We start from the raw sequence: 12881 nt of genomic DNA, 5'->3' as shown, positions 1-12881 counted from the left end.
GTACTAGGTCTGTATCCCAAAGAGATCATAAAAAGGGGGAAAGGACTCATGTGAAAAATTTCTGTAGCAGCTCTTTTTGTAGTGGCAAGTGGAAACTGAGGGGATGCCCATCAGTTGGGGAATGGTTGAATAAGTTATGGTATATGAATGTAATAGAATATTATTGTTCTATAAGAAATGAGGAGCAAGCTGATTTCAGAAAAGTCTGGAAAGATTTATATGAACTGATGCTGAGAGAAGTGAGCAGAATCAAGAGAACATGGTATACGGTAAGAACAGGATTTTGTAATGATCAATTGTGATAGACTTGGCTCTTTTCAACAATGAAGTGATTCAAGGAAATTCCAATGGACTTGGGATGGAAAATGCCATCTGCATCGAGAGAGAGAACTATGGAGACTGAATGTGGATCAAAGCATAATATTTTTTACCATTTTTGTTTGTTCATTTTTTCCCTTTTGATTTGATTTTTCTTGTGCAGCAGGATGAATATGGAAATATGTTTAAATAAGGATTGCACATATTTAACCTGTATCAGATTGCTTGCTTGCTTGGCCAGGGGAAAGGGAAGGGAAGGAGGGAGAAAAATTTGGAACACAAAGTCTTACAAAAATGAATGTTGAAAACTATCTTTACATGTATTTGGAAAAATAAAATACTCAAAAAACACAAAATTCCAATTAGCCTTTCCCTTCTCTTTGTCTACCTCCATTGGCCATACACTGGACAATACCTACATATATCAACTAGAGAGTTGGTCAGCCCCCTCACTTTCATGCCTGACCCATTTGTATTACTCTTTGAACTAAACCCAACTTTAAAAGAAGGCACTCCCTTTTCCCCTTCCATACTATTTTCTGCTCTGTATTCTCCTAATCCAGGCACCTGATTAGGACAGAGTGATGGCTGTTATGCACATAAATGAATAGGAACTGATGGGGAATTTGCTTTGACTGTTACTTTTATAAGTTGGATTACAGATTCTTCTTGTCCTTCCTCTATCTTTAAAACACTCACTCCCATTTCTCCTGTGTTCAAAAAAAATAATGCCATGATATACATTTAGAACCCTTCTTCAAAGCAGCTTCCAGGTGCCGCTACAAGCAGGGGAAGATTTGGATTTTTTTTCTCTCCTTTAGATCTAAGTAGTCTGAATCTCAGTACTGCTCTTGGGAACTGTTTCAAAGGCTGAAGTGTCAGCATGAGAAAAGAAAGAGATGTGTGGGTGGAAAGTTGCTACATGCAAACCTGTCATACTCTTCTTTCATTTCATGACCTGAATATGCATGGATGCAGAAATTATAGCTTGTTTCAAAGTTTTTATTCTCCACATCAAATATAACATAGAGTGTCAAGTAGAGAAGATAGGTATATTTAGGGGAAATGTTCATCAGATCTGATCTTGAACTCCAATAGCTATTTTTGTTAATGAGCCCTTTCCTTCCAATGGCATACAGTAGGAAAGCCTTTCACCAAAGGGCTACAGAGCAAAATGTGGGCAGTTAAGCCTCGTTAATTCAGACTCCAATAATTTGGAATGTGTAATGACGCACAGAGGGACTAGGTAGAAGCTTACCTTTCCCTCAGCAAATGAATAAGTGAAATGCTTTCAAGGGAGGAATGTTTAAAATACTTGAAAATGGTGTTCACAAACCCTCAAGCCCTTTAGAAGCACCTACTTAGTGACAAACAACTGGTATCCTAATTACGAATCATGTTTATCTCTTCATTAAAGCCTAAGGACCTCAACTAGAGCACATTTTCTCCATGTAGTCTAGGTTTCAATATGTACTGGAAAGCAATCAAACAATTTATTTAAAGAAGAGTCTTCTATAAATCAGACTGACACTCCTCCCAATTAGTCGGAAGGGTGGGGGGAGAGGTGTGGAAGAGAAGGAGGAGGAATAGGGTGTATTAGCTGTCAGCCAATCTTAATGCTACTCTTTTGCTTGTGATACACATACACACACACACACACACACACACACACACACACACACACACACACACAGAGTAACTTTCTGGCTTTCCACTCCTAATCTATATTAACATAAAGGACATAAAAAGATGAGACTACTCAAAAACTGGTTATAGAGAAGCATTGAGCATAACTCAGCTCTTGATCCAAGCATCTTCTTTTGCAGCAAAGCAAAATGAACAAGAAAGTGATCAATGGCAAGACAACTGGAGTTTGCCAATCTAAATCATGAAGTGGTGCAGGCTCTGGCTAAGTGATCTGCATTCCCATCTGAATCCTACAGAGATGTGTCCTCTGTAATTTTGAGTGGCTCTAGGCAAAGAGAACAACTATCATCAAAAGAACATTGCTAAATACTCAAATATGAGCTGTTCCATGCTGAATGCTAAACCGAGTCAGGCATGGACACAGGCCCTTCCCTCTAAAATCCTCTAAGATCCAGGCCTCTTTGCTACCCACAACTACTTATGCTAGCCACAGGCCGTAGTTTGAGGACCCCTGTGCTAGATTATCTTTTCCCAGGATATTATGCTGGAGGATACACTGGCATTGTCCAGTTACGTTGGATGAAATAATGTTTCTGGTGATGGCAGTCTAAATCATGTTTAAAGGCATAACTCCAGGGATTCTCAGACTACAGCCCACGGGCCAGATGCGGCCCGCTGAGGACGTTTATGCCGCCCTCCGGGTTATGGCAAATGGGCTGAGGGGCCAAGACAGAGTGTGAGTTTTTGTTTTTACTGTAGTCCAGCCCTCCCACAGTCTGAGGAACAGTGAACTGCCCCTCTATTTGAAAAGTTTGAGGACCACTGCATAACTCCATGCATCTGTCTATGTGTCTTTCTCTCCATATGGCCCTTGGAAGTTTGAGGTCTTATGGGTGTAAAACTAAGCATTACTCTCAGGAACCACTGCAGTAGCTGGATTGCTCTGGAGAGGCTCTCACAGGATACCATCTTCCTTTTACAGGCAGAAGGATCAAGACAGAAAGAAGGAAGTAGCAGCTCACAAGAAGGAAGGAAAGAGAAAAAAATCTTGGATGTTTATGTCAATTTGAATACTTGGTAGTCCCTTAGCCTTACCCCCATTTAATGTTCCATCTTTCCTAGCAGTCTACTATCTTCTAGTTCATCTGCCTCTGTTGCTGTAAGTACCATCTCTGGTTCCCAGTTGAATGACTACAAAGAACACTCTTGGTGTCTTGAAAAGCTGGACAGCTCCAGAAATGCAAGCATGACTGTCTATTAATTGCCAATCATTGCAAATTCAAGTTCTCACATGCCTCTGAACATAGCTTTGTTGCAATCTCACCTCTTCCTGAAAGAGGTCTACGATCTTGAAACCTCATTGCCATGAAAAGTAAGAGTTTCCACAGCAGAATCTGAACTCTAAAATGGGGTGACTCCTTATATTGTGGGAGAAAGCATCTCAATTTCATTCTGAGCGATTGAGATCAAAGAGATCAACTTTGCAGAGACTGTCATTTTCTCATTAGGCATGATTTATTATTACGAAGTTCTGAAATATACAGAGAGCCCCTGGATCAGCTACTTGAGAATCCAAATGACGGGGGATATTAATCACACTAAAAACTAGCTGTTCCTTCAGATTTCACTGATGATTTCTGAAAGGGCTCTTCATGCAAAATCAACTATATTATGCTGTCATGTGATAGTCACGCACCCCGCACTGATAAAACAGCTCCACAAAACAGAATGACAGAAATTGGAATAAATAATGGCATGATTTATTAGGAAAGAAAGCTTGGCTCCAAATAAGTGAGCTCTTGCAATGGATACAGAAACTGCTCGATTATATCATGTCAATTTTTTTCTTTTAATGCCATTAATATGCTCTTTACTCCTTTCAGGTGGGAGCGTTCATGAAATTAGCACCCTACTTCAGTGGCCCATAACAGAATTGGCAAATACACAAACACTGATGGAGAAGCTTCTAATAAGCCCTTATTAGAAACACTTGATGGCTTGGCATTTTAGATTTCTGACACAAGACAGACAAAACATGAGTGGTTTTATAACAGAAATGACCTAAAACCTTTATGCCGAAAGGACAGTGTAGGATTCTACTGTTGCTGGGGGAGTTTTCCTTACTGAAAATGTATACTTTCATTCTTCACCACTCACAGAAGTCAAGTCCTCAGACACAGGGTACATCCCCTGCCATTAGCAAAAGAAAAATGATTTGGCATTTGGACTTGACTTCTAGTCCTGAATTCACTACTTTGGGCAAATGCCTTCTCTTCTGTGAGCGTGAGTTTCCTTCTAAGTAAAACGAGAGTATTTGACCAACGAGGCTTATAGCACAGTGGAAAGAGTGTTGAATTTGAAGTTGAATCCTAGCTTTGCTGGGGTTTAATTTAATGGGTGACTGTGAGAAAATCATTTAATCTCCCTTCACCTTGGTTTCTTTATTTGTAAAATGAAGAGGCTGGATTTGATGATCTCCAGTCTAGCTCTGACTCATTGATCCCACAGAATCAACAGATAAAGAAAGGTCCTTCCAGTTAATTTTTTTTTAAATTTATACTTTAAAAATATTTGTATATCCTCACTTCTTTTTAAAAATTTCCCACTTAATGGTATTTTATTTTTTCCAATTAAAAGTAAAGATAATTTTCAATACTCATTTTTATAAGATTTTGAATTCGAAAAATTTCTCCTTTCCTCCCCACTCCCCCAAACGGCAAGCAATCTGATATAGTTATACATATGCAGTCATATTAAACACATTTCTACATTAATCACGTAAAAGAAGAATCAGAACAAAAGGGGAAAAAACATAAGAAAAACAAAAAAAAATAAACACAACAAAAGAAAATGAAAATAGTTTGCATTCAGACTCCATAGTTCTTTCTCTGGATGTGGATAGCATTTTCCATCCTGGGTCTTGTGGAATTATCTTGGATCATCGTATTGATGAGAAGAGCTAAGTCAATCATGGTTGATCACTGCACAATGTTCCCGCTCTAATATTCTAGGATTCTCTAGAGATTTTTCACAATTTACTTTTCATTTCATTTGAGAAAAAAAACTGACAAGGGTTTCAGAGGATGCCAGTGGATTATGTAAAATCTTACCCCACCTGATATTTGGAGGTTTCTGCTAGCTCAAGGACTTTAACTCTTTAAGATTTAACTAACTCTAAGAAGGGAGTTCTAGTTCTCAAGGGTGGTGAGGTCCAAGTACATGGATGACTGTTGGAGCAAATCTATTAGATCTCAAATTGTAGCAATTGTTTTAGATCTCAAGGGCAGAGCTCTGTGACAGTCTCCCTCCGGGTTTGAAAGAGGATCAAGGATTGGGGATCACATAGCCTAATCCCAACACTATCTATGGCCAGGGCTGGGAAATCTTTCGCAAATTCTGGCTATACTACATTAGCAAACCTGGGCACTCGGTTTCAAAGGAACTCAAGTTCCTCCAAGAGAAGGTGGATCCAACAGGAGCATTGGCCATTGGCAAACAACAAGCAGCCCAGCACTGGCTCCCAAGTTAAATGATATCCATTTTTCTACAGAATTACAGAAGTGTACAGCTTAAATTACACTGTAAAGGCTAAGATTTGGGGAGAGATTGAACCTAGATTTTCACAAAGTAACACTAGAAAGAAGGATAAGATCTAGCACTATGATTTTGTCAGGATAGTGAATGCCCAAGGAAAGAAATTCCCTTTTACCAATACAAGCCAGCAACTGCTCAGCAATAGATAGTTTCCTGAGACACTGGGAGGTAGAGATTTATCAGTCCTCCTAACTCAGAAGTCCTCTCAACATCCAATACACTAGGACATGCAACCTGCTAATAATAATATGAGTAGCTGCCATTATAAAACCTGATAGTTCAGGGACTATTTTTCTCACCCTGGCCCTAGAAGGGAGGCGTTGCTATAAGTATCAGCAATCTATGTGAAATAAGAAGCAACTGAGGCCCAGGAAAGGACAGAAAGTTAGTCAGGATGCCAGAGCTGAGAAGCAGCTGAGCAAGAAGCCTGTTGACTCCAAGAGCAATGCCTTTTACCACTACACCCACTGCTCTATAATCAACTAAGACTCTTCCCATGAATAGGACCTTCATGAAAAGGCTCTGTGCCTCGAAAAGCTATGTTTAATTTCACCTCAATTCAGACTCCTCTGAAAAGATTCTAAAGAAGTAAGCCTATGAAGCAGCTTTGCATAACTCCCAAGCTACGAAAGGAGAAGAGATGTGATGGACTTAAATTGGTAGCAATCTCAAACCTTATGCAATTGTCAATTCCACTGAAATTAAATATAAAGCAATAAACAGCAAAGTCAATCCAATAATGACACCCTAGCCCTTGTTCTCTCTGGAGACCATGAGTGCCCAGAATTTTCTTTTCTAAACAGAAAAAAAGGCCCAGAAGTATCTTGGAACCATTTCCCTTCAAGGTGGGCACCACTTGTGGGGGGGAAGCTATCAACATAGGAGGTAGTGGGAAGATTCTGAAATTTTAATTACAAGAAAAAAATGCCAGATTGTGATTTTGTATCCACAATGATAAAGTATCCTAGCAGAATGTGTGACTAGCGTGCTTTGGGGACTCAAATTGTTTTATTTTGACCTGAGAGCACATATTTTTAAATCCTACAAAATTTAACAAGTAGTCTATTAAGTTAGCTCTAAAGTACCCCATCTTATAAATTTTAAGTTTGTTAATAGTGTTTTACTGAGTTTGGGGAAAAGTAGAGATTGGATAATTACTATCTGAAAGCCTGTAACTACTACAATTACCCACATTAATTCAAATTGCATGAAAAGAGAAATAACAAATGTTTAGAAGACTGCACTATGGGGGAAACTAAACAAGCCAGCACAAAGAGAACCCTGGTATTAGCAGAGAAAGGAAATCATGTATTTTCTCTTGCTGTCGGTGGTAATGAAATTAGGGCTTTCAGCATACTGGATTTGCGTATGGAGTCATTACCAGTTGGGTAAGAATACAGGTTGGCAACTGAGATTTCATTTGATGATTTAATGACTAACAGCACTATTAAGCCTTCTTTAGAAATCCAAATGAGGTATAGGGATTTTGCTTAAAAATATCTACACTCATACCCTTTGGGAAAATAATACATACCTACAGCAAAACGCCATATTTTGACACCTTTAGTCAATCCTTTGATTATATATGAGTCACAAATGGAGAAGAGGAACATTTCCCAGAAGCATGAGATACATGCAGGGGTGGTGAGGTGAAGCAAGCAGCGAGTTCTCCCTCACTGGTCAAAAACAATTCTTTCTCTAGTCAGATCTTAATGAACTAATCGCTTAGTGAGAATAAGCAATAATTAACAAACAATCTATGTGAACCATTAGTATCTTCACAATGTGAAGAGCTGGTACACTGGCTAGACCCCCTGTGGCAGAATTTCAGGGGAGATGGACAGAAGAATTAGCAGGTATTGATGGGTTACAGAATACATCATTGTAAGAATTACAGCCCTAGAGCCAGCTGGAAAGGACCTCGGAGGTCATCTATTTTCAACCCCTCAAATTTACAGTTAAAGAAACTGAGGCCCCAACAAGATGGAATTAGTTGCCAGGGTCACAGAACTATAGAAATAAGTCCTTTGACACCAGAACCAAAGCTGTTTCCAGAACTACGTTATGTTGTTTAGCTCCTACAACAATGAATCACAGATCCCTTGTGACAGTGTCAAAGAAGGATCTTAATGTTACTTTCACATCAGTAAACTAATTAGAAGCATGATAATTGCAGATTGTTGATTTATTTCCAGTGGGTTTTTTTTGCAGGAATTCCAAATTAAAGTAGGAACAAGAACTAGTTATGAGGCACATAATCATGTAACACATTTTCCATGAGTCTAAAATTTAAGATTTAGCTAAACTCGTCACATCTCCAGTGCTCCAAAGATCATGTTTTCCACCTGGGACCCCCGTCATCTAGCCCAGTAAGAAATCTACTCAAAGTTTGCAGGTCACTTAATGAATATTTCATTTGATTCACACAACAACTCTGGGACTAGTATGATGATGTTTTGACCCCATTTTACAGATGAGAAAACTGAGGCAAAGGGTAAGTGACTTGATCAGGGTCACACAAGTACCTGGAGCCAGACTGCATGATCACTATCTCTTTCTCCCTGCCTGCAGCCTGGAAACATCCAGAAAATTAGTCATGCTCAGAGACAAGATCAAGCCATTAACTTGTACCTCATTTTTCTAATCTCCACATTCCCAAGTGATTTGGTGAAGTGATTGATTATGTGAATGGCCTTGAAGCCATGCTCACATCCTTCCTTAGGAAATTTGGCTAAATAAGGATATGAACACAATGAATCATTTCTTGAGAATTCAGGAGGAGAGTAAATAATTAGAAATAAGGGGCAAAGGCATTAAGAATCCTTGTCTTACTTGAACTCAGACTGTGGCACCTGAAAAGGAGACACAATTTTTACAACAGAAAAAAGTGAATTAAAAAAACTTCAAAATTAAAACTGATTTCAATAAGAAAGTTTCTTTTAAGAACCATGGGAGAAAAAACAATGAAATTCCTAAATAGAGAAACTCTCCCTCCCTTCCCTTTTAAATAAAATGTTCAATATAACTTAGATTGCTTAGACTAGGGTCTGTATTTTTTAATATGTGATAAATATTTCAACATAACTGGTTCCCTTGTAATCCAATGTATTTTACTTTATGCTTTAATAAAAACCCTGCTTTTGGAAAAGGATCCCACTGGCTTCACCAGACTTCCCAAGGGGTCTATGATATACACAAAAAAGCTGACGAAGTTTTGCATTAAATGCACACTTGCCTTCAGAGCATTTTTGGTAGCTCAATCAAAATTAGGTACCCAGAGAACATCTAAACTTCCCATATCACTTCAAAAGCAAGAACAAGAAAATTTGGCCTGGGGTGGTTAAGTGTCAAAGCACCAGCTAACCAACTTTTAGAAAAGGAAATATTGCATACATCATATTAATCTTCCATTAATCTAATCTAAACTGGTCACTCTTACAAATATAGATTCTTTAGACCTAAATGATTTTTTTTCCCTATATCGGATCTTCCCTGGTTCTACCTCTGCCACTTTGACAGGAAGGCCATCCTAATCAAACGAATAAGTAACAACATTCAGTAATGATCGGAGATAAGGTTGAATGTTGGATACCATAAGAAAACCATTCCTCATGAGTCCCCTTTCTATCTGTTACTTTTAAAATAAACAGATGTCCCCAATAGAGGAGGACCACCTGTTGGTCGACTCTGTGGACAGCAAGAGCTATTGGGGGTAAGCTGACACACTACATTTAGTGCGATGCAGAAAATGTAATGGCTCACATTCTTTTTCCCTTAGTTCTATTCCAGTCCCATAAGCTATGATATCGTCCTCAGGATCCTGGAAGAATATGACTAGAAGAATATGATTTTGGTGTGTGAGTAACTAACCCCCTACTTGGCCGGGGCCAAAAAGGCCGCCATTCATATTCTGCTTTACAGGCAGAATTACAGATGTAATTAAGAGATTCTGGGATCCTAAGGAATAGGTATTTCTCTGGTGCCAGACACATCTGCATGTAGCTTCCTACAAGATCAATTTCTTCAATATGTTCAACAAAATGCCTTCTCATGTTGCACCAATAACAGTGCCACCACAGCAGCAAGAGAAAGGTCACAGTGCTTGTGGATTTTAATATAATGAAACCTCAGAAAGAAAGGCAAATTTTCTTTATTGCAGGTACACCTGGGTAAATTCACTATGGAAAACCTTGACTCCCTTTAGCACTCTGTATCTAGATTTTGTTAAAATTCTGGAGAGTAACAGAAATATTATACTTTTTAAATACACAAGGGATAATTATTGATTTTGAGTTCTTTCTCTCTACTCCTATAAAGACTATTTTGGGAATGCAACTTAGCAATGCAGTTTGGATAATACATTTGCTAATTTATAGCCCATAAAAATAGTATTTGATTCATCAAGAAATTAACTGTTAGTATCATTCGGAAAAAGAAAGTGTTATTTTGCTTATTATACATTGCACTAATGTGAACAAGATGACCAATTTGTGAAGTAATTAACTAATGTGCCAGAAATGAACAACTTAGTGATGATACTTTCAAGATTTCTTTACTATGAGTCCTATTTTCATTTCTAGTGAATTGGAAACTCTGTAAAGAAGAGATAAGTTTGGGTGGGAAGCAGAAGTGCAGGGCTGTGTGAAATGGAGATCTTATCTGCTAAGGGATGCTACTTATGTAAGAAATCGGGCACTAATCCCCCAAACTTCTGGGACGCTTTTAATGTGCAAAAAGCTCATTTGGTTGTGATATCAAGCTCCTTGCTCTATCTGAAGCTGATGGATTTTTTCAGATTACTCAATTTGAGAGGTTGGTCAAACCATTACACCAACCAAGTAAACGGCATCATACTGGATAAAAGACTCAATCCAATCATGGGAATCATATGGCAATGATATGAAGATTAAATATACTTAGCAAAATGCTGAGATTATAAGGTGGAAGGTGATACCAGACCTACTTTAGAACAAATGTCATCAATATTAATATGCAAATAACAAACTATTTCAGGCTTTAGAACGTGACTTCAGTGGAAAACATTGGCCAACTCTCAATTATGCCATTGCGGATAAATGCCATACTTATCCAAATTCAATGAGCAGCCCATCTTCTGGCACACTTCTGTACCCTGGCATACTGCTAATATATCCACAGCGTACCACAGTAACAGTTAAGCCTCGTGAATGATTCCAACTGTCAACCAAGGCAGTCTCCTATCATTTAGACAAAAAGTGACAGGTCTTCTAACCCGAAATGTAAGATTTATCATAAACAAAGAAACAAAGCAAAAAAAAATCCTCCTTCGGCCACTTTTTGAAGAGTACCTCAGCACTCGGTTGGGTAGGAAGCTCTAAATAATTGAAACACTAATAATTGCCTTTTTGAAATTTGAATCATACCAGGTAAATTATCAGTTTAAAAGCTACTTGTACCCATTTGAGATTAATAATAATGCTAGAGGGGAAAAAACAGGATAATTTTATTCAAAAGCATGCCCCCTTTGGAGCAACAATTTCACTTCTAAAATGGATAAGGGAGTTATGGGTGTTTATACAATGATGTGGTTGCCACAGTGCTAAGTACTACAGCTAGAAAATAATATCTACAGGTTCCTCTCTCCCCATGCCAAGAAGCAGCTACATTTTCTGGTCAGAGACCAACTAATTTAGTTTTGCTATTTACCATCTACCTGTTAAAAGGTCTAGATTAACAAGGCTAATTACATTTTCAAAAGGCACTGATAACCACAGAAAAACCTAAATATTGTAGTTTTTGACCCCTTAAACTGCTACCGGTGAGATCTTTGGGTTGTAGAAATACAGCCATGTCTATTTTATAAAACTTGCCCAGATTTATGCAACACATAGAAACCTATGCTGACTATATTTTGCTTCCATCTCTACCTCCAAAGAGAGAAAATCAAATTCCTTCAAAATCCACCTAACCTGTTCCCTTCACGTTGTCCTGGTCTCCCCAAAATGAAATCCTGAAAAATGAAATAACTCAGAAAAGTCAAGCAGGAATGGGCTCCTCTATGCCAAATTTGGGAAAATGTATCATCAATACTTGTGGCCTTCTTTCTCAAAGGAGCAGATAAAATCAACAATAGTAGATATTATAAACAGCTAAAACATTACCAGAATGGATTTGAGAAAGTAACAGAAATCAGACCTCTAGGTTGAAGCTGCAGTTTTATCTTGCAACTTTTAGAGGTCCAGGATTGATGCTGATGTTGATGTGAATACATATGCACATATATACATATGTTTATGTGCATATATATGTATATATATGTATATGTATAGTAGTAAAGGAATAATTCAGAGAAAAAATATTTCCACCTTAAAATTAGAAGAAAGGCATACATAAAGAATGAAAACATACACTGAAATGTAGAATTTGAGAAGAGTTCCTAGAGTAGAGTGTATAAGAGATAGATAGATATTTTTCTACTGAAGGAACATACACGACCAGAGACTGAATGTAAGCTACTATCTTCATCACGGATATAGAAAATCACAAACTATCACTGTATTTGCAACAGATAATTATTGGTTTAAATCAATTCTTATGCCTAAGTCAGAGGAACCGGCACAAATGTTTTCTGAATCCATTTCCTTGTGAAATGCCAGACTTTATGAGAAACAAATATAATTATGAAATTATAGGAACAGAGAATGGCAAGGCTGAAAGGGACCTGAAAATCATGTAGTCACAGAATTATAGAATTAAAGTGTTGGTGACCCATAGACAACCTAGTTAGAGCAACACTGACAAGGGTAGCCTCCACATAAAGATATTGGCACAGGGAATGTGCATTCTCCCAATCAATCAGTAAAAAGTTATTAGGCTCCTTCTGGGTGTAAGTATAAAGGCAATAAACGATACCTCTCTTGCCCTCAAGAAGCTTACACTTGACTTTGGGCAGCCTGTTCTACTTCTGGGCAGTTGTAATTCTCAGGAAATATATTTTTATAGTCTCGCTGATTCTATCCTCTGGGACCAAAGAAAATAAGTGAATCCTTCATGAATCCTTTCACATGACAACCTTTCACATAATAATAATAGCAGCTAGAATTTATAAAGCATTTGGAGGTCTTACAAGGCACTCGGAATTTTCTATGATTTGATTTTCATAATACAGTTACTATCCCCCCACCAACTGCTCCCTCCTTTCTCCAGGTTTACCAGCCCCAGTTCTTATGACCAATTCTTTGATGGCAGATTCAAGCCTCCTTCACCAGCATGGTGGCCCTCAGCTAGAAGCTCTCTAGCTTATCAATAGCTTTTTTTCCTGAGGCAATTGGGTTAAGTGCTTT

General features: G+C 38.1%; 1 protein-coding gene across 5 annotated transcripts in view; it reads right to left on the bottom strand.

The window, feature by feature from the left end:
* The window catches only part of FGF13 (fibroblast growth factor 13), a 501868-nt gene that overhangs the window by 69194 nt on the left and 419793 nt on the right, over nucleotides 1-12881 (bottom strand). The window lies entirely within an intron of this gene.

The sequence above is a fragment of the Sminthopsis crassicaudata genome, chromosome X (assembly GCF_048593235.1).
Source record: "Sminthopsis crassicaudata isolate SCR6 chromosome X, ASM4859323v1, whole genome shotgun sequence".
Classification (NCBI taxonomy): Eukaryota; Metazoa; Chordata; class Mammalia; order Dasyuromorphia; family Dasyuridae; genus Sminthopsis; species Sminthopsis crassicaudata.
This window is presented reverse-complemented; position numbering and strand designations above follow the sequence as displayed.